At 40.7% G+C, this 4,908-nt stretch overlaps 1 pseudogene; it reads left to right on the top strand.

The window, feature by feature from the left end:
* The first annotated feature begins 1,961 nt into the window (after positions 1-1,961).
* Positions 1,962-4,201, top strand: LOC147343324 (olfactory receptor 5L1-like; annotated as a pseudogene).
* The last annotated feature ends 707 nt before the right edge of the window (positions 4,202-4,908 follow it).

Here is a 4,908-nt window from a genome sequence, read left to right as displayed (position 1 = left end):
CAGTTGGAGAGCAGTGATACTGATTTATTTTTAAGTTTCTGTATTTAGTTCTGTCTTAGAGGGTGTTTTAAGAAATGTCATGTTGCAGACACTACTTTATGAAAGTATTTAAAGTTTTGGAGGAACTGTCTCAAAGAGAAATGACAGCAATTTAATCTGCAAAACCAAATATAATAGCTATTAGTGTAAGAGGAAAACGAGTGTGAACAAAGTGGGTAGAGTGCTTGATTTCTCCCACCTTTGCACTTCCTTCTCTGTCACATTAACTCCCTCCAGAGAGCCTGGGAAAGACCTCAGGGAGATTCCTTCTCTGTCACATTAACTCCCTCCAGAGAGCCTGGGAAAGACCTCAGGGAGATTCTCCGGACAGTCACTCAGAGGCCGAGAGTGGCAGTGAGGGGTCCTCAGGACTGTTTTTGTTGTTGTTGTTGTTGTTTAGTCATTCAGTTGTGTCTGACCCTTTTGAGGCCCCGTGGACTGTAGCTCTCCAAGCCCCTTTGTCCATGGGATTCCCCAGGCAAGACTACTGAAGCAGGTTGCCATTTCCTCCTCCAGGGGATTTTCCTGGCCCAGAGACTGGACATGTGTCTCTATGTCTCCTGCATTGCAGGCAGATTCTTTACTGCTGAGCCACCAGTGAAGTCCCATAACTGTCCATGGAAGAACAGAAACATGAGACCAACCTCTGAAGCAGACACGAGAGGAACAGAGGTGTCTCTCCATAGCAGGTTTCTTATCCCTGGTACAAATGACATTTTGAGTTTTAGTCCAGAGCCTCTTTGATCCAAGATAAACCAATACATGCCTCTAAAGCATTTAAAATTACCAAAGGTCAGGAGGGAGAGGAAATGAATATGTTCTTATCCTCTGTTGGCATTTTCTATGTAACACATGTCTTATCTTTTCTTTAAAAAATCCCACCTTCCTTCTCCAATGCAACCGATAAGATTCTCCATTGCTTTTTCTTTGTAAAAATTTGTTATAAAATAGTTATGCTTCATTGATGTTGTAATGCTTTGATATATGATGAAATTTATGTACATATATAATATTTTTGCATTTGTCACTTGCCACTTCTCATGGTCATTAATAAAGTCCTTAACAATTCTTCAAAAAGCTGCATAATTTATACATACATACATATATATGGATATATAGTATAAATATGAAACTATGGATATATAGTATAACTATGGATATATAGTATAAATATGAAACTCTAGCATATATATATAATGTTAGTCACTCAGTTGTGTACAACTCTTAGCAACTCCATGGACTGTAACCCCACAGGCTCCTCTGCTCACGGAATTCTCTAGGCAAAAATACTGCAGTGGGTAGCCATTCCCTTCTCCAGGGGATCTTCACAACTCAGGGATGGAATCTGGACCTCCCACATTGCAGGCTGACTCTCTACCATCTGAGCCACTAGGGAAGTCCTGTATATAAATGTATACCATAACTTTGATATTTCTTTGAGATTTACACTGTATTTCTAAGTTTTGATTTGATAAATAAGCAGCAGCAAGCATTTCTGTTAATTTCATATTCACATCTTTGTTGTCCCTGGTGGCTCAGATGGTAAAGAGTCTGCCTGCAGTGGGGAGACCCAGCTTAGATCTCTGAGTGGGGAAGATCCCCTGGAGAAGGTAATGGCAACCCACTTCAGTATTCTTGCCTGAAGAATCCCATAGACAGAAAAGTCTCGTCCATGGGGTGGCAAAGATTCAGGCACGACTAAGAGATTAACACTTTCTCTTTCCTTGTTTAGAACTTCAAATAAATATAAAGCAGTGAATTTGCATAGTAAATTGTATAGTGTAATTAATAAAATCACTACACTAATTTTATAGGACAGTATACATTATCATGTCTTTTTTAAGAGAGGTAAAACTGAATCAAGGATGATATAATACAGAATAACCATTAATATTTGACTCCATACCCAGTAAATTAGGAACATGGACAAGGAAAACTGCACTTCTGTGACAGACTTCACCCTCCTTGGATTCTCAAATGCCCCTGAGCTCAGAGTCTTCATCTTCCTGCTGTTTTTTTTCCATCTATGGAGACACAGTTTTGGGAAACCTGGGCATGATTGTTCTCATTCAGGTCAGCTCTGGACACCACATGCCCATGTACTTTTTCCTCAGCCACTTGTCCTTTGTGGATTTCTGTTATTCCACTACCATCATGCCGAAGATGCTAGCTAACATCTTAAATGAAGACAGAGCCACTTCCTTCCTGGAATGTGCTGTGCAATTATACCTGTTTTGCACATTTGTGGTAACTGAAGTCATTCTGCTGGCAGTGATGGCTTATGACCACTTTGTGGCCATCTGAGACCCACTGCTCTACATGGTCACCGTGTCCTGAAATCTCTGCGTGGAGTTGGTGTCTTGTTGCTATTTCAATGGTACTGTATGTTCTGTGATTCACTTGTGTTTTGCTCTTCAGATCCTGCTGGGAGCCAGCTTGAAGAACTCCGCCCACGGCAAAGGTCATGAGGAAGGAGGCTCGGCATATGCAAAGGAGGGATCGAGCCTCAGGAGTCCACTGGAAATTCTCAAGCATCTACCCCCAAAACCAGAGTCTGCCTACTTTACTGCTTTGTGCTCTCACCTACACCTCTGACTTTACGGGGGCGGGGGGGGGGGGGCGGGGGGGGCTGTCCCCCACCACCTCTCTCTGAAAAAGAGTTAACTTACAGCTCCAGTTAATAAAGTTCCTGGGCGTGACAAGAGTGTTTCAACCTACAAACTCCTTTGGAAGTCCTCTAGCCTGCCTGAACAGGTTCTTCCCACCATGAGAGGCATGAGATGTTCTAAACTGTCTAAATACAGATTCCTTTGAGCAGTTAAAAGATTGATTAGAAATTGTATTGGTGAAGGGTTTTTCACTTGTTGGGCCAATGTTTGCTGCTAAGTTTCCATATCCCTTACCTACTGTGTACCTGAGAGTGTTTTGATTAATATAATTGGTATATAGGAATGTAAGTCGTAACTTTAATGTCTGTAACCTTGGACCCTTGAGTTAATTCTTTTCTTGTTATAGCCCACCACACCTTTGCCCTATAGGTATGCAACTTTATCTAATATTTTCGGAGGGTGGTGCCTGACTTTAGAATAATCACCTTTAGAGAAAAATACGTTTTCTGAAGAAAGAGTCATAAAATGTTAACAGGCCTCCTGGCCAGAAGATGATGTAAATCACCTAAACTATTCCATATGATGTTTGCAGGAAGAAAGCCTGGCTTCGATTAGGATCAAGGACTGCTGTCCTTGCATGACTCTACCCCTTCCCCCATAATCCTCTATGCACAACTTAAGGTATAAAAACTACTTTGGAAAATAAAGTGCAGGCCTTGTTCACCAAAACTTGGTCTCCCCATGCCGTTCTTTCTCTCACCTTCTGGCTGAATTTCCATCTGCAACGTGGAGGCTCGTCAAGCCTACTAATTTTGCCTGGGCTTCTAAGATCTGACCGGGGACACCTTAGTGTATCCTCTCCTTCGGGAGAATGGGAGGACGCCTGTGGCCTATGTAGGTGATGCAAATTCCTTGTCTTGGAATTTTATTAGCTTTCCACGTAAACCAAGTTATTCAGGCTCTTTTCTCCACTGAATTTTCTCACTGAGCTATCCTTATTTAACTACTCTTTATATCTTTAATTCTATCATATTCTGATCTCTGAAGCTGTCTCCCCTTCGAATTCCCTGGATCCACCTGGGCTGGACCCCGACAAGATCCCATCCTACAGATCAAATGTGATCAACCACTTCTTTTGTGATCTTCCCCCTCTCTTGTCTCTTGCTTGCTCTCATGTCACCATGAATCAATTGGTGCTATACACTGTGGCCAATTTCAATGAGGTTATCACCATTGTGGTCATCCTCACATCCTACTTGTTTATTCTCATCATCATCCTGAGGATGCTTTCTGCAGAGGGAAGGTGTAAAGCCTTTTCCACCTGTGCTTCCCACCTTGCTGCCATCACTGTCTTTCATGGAACAGTCCTTTTCATTTATTGCCAGCCCCAATCTGGCAACAGCATGGATACTGATGAAGTGGCCACAGTGTTCTCCATTGTAGTGATCCCCATGCTGAACCCCCTGATCTACAGTCTGAGGAACAAGGATGTGAAAGAAGCTCTCAGAAAAGTGGTGAGCTCCAAAATATTTTCCCAGAGTATATTTTCCTAGCAGGACTCAGGCTTCCAAATCGGAGGCAGGTGAAAGGGTGATGATGTGCTGTAATGTTGGAAAGGGTGAACAGAAGTGGTTAGCTATGAATGAGTCTTTTTGACTCATTTTTCTTTGTACATTGTATCCTGTCAATTTGAGTTGAATATCAAAATTCACAGTCTGCTTCCTTGCTCTTGTTCAATCTAAAATTATTTCAATGGTTCTAGGCAATGGACTGTTAAAACACACATTTAGTTTGCTGTAAAACTTTCATAAGCTTATTAAAGAACTCACATTTTATTTCACTATCCATTATGGAAATTATGGTTTATTTCAAAATTGAACGGCTTTTATTTTGCAGTGAAGAGCACATGTTTGATTTTATGCACAAATGAGCATATTCTTAAATTCTATTCCACTACAGTAGCTTGTTTAATTCCTTTAAAGTTTTTGTATGGAACACACATTCTAAGCAGAACTATCTTTCAAATTAGAGGAATTAGACATTGTTCAGGATATTTTTGTCATACAGAAAATTATAATTTATAATTCTAACATCAAGAGCTTATAATTCAGTGTTTCTTTGTTAGCTTCCTTTGAATTTTTTAGGTGATTAGGCAATATTTAGCTGAGAAATACATGAATTGAGAAGAAAACAGGCAAGCAATATGAAAAACACTAGTTTTATTGCATATTTTGTCTGTGTCATTGTATGTGATTTTAGA

The sequence above is a fragment of the Bos grunniens genome, chromosome 28 (genome assembly GCF_055505025.1).
Source record: "Bos grunniens cultivar Pamir isolate PY7600 chromosome 28, Bosgru_T2T1.0, whole genome shotgun sequence".
Taxonomy (NCBI): domain Eukaryota; kingdom Metazoa; phylum Chordata; class Mammalia; order Artiodactyla; family Bovidae; genus Bos; species Bos grunniens.
The sequence above is the reverse complement of the archived record's forward strand: the minus strand, read 5'-3'. Positions and strand labels throughout refer to the sequence as shown.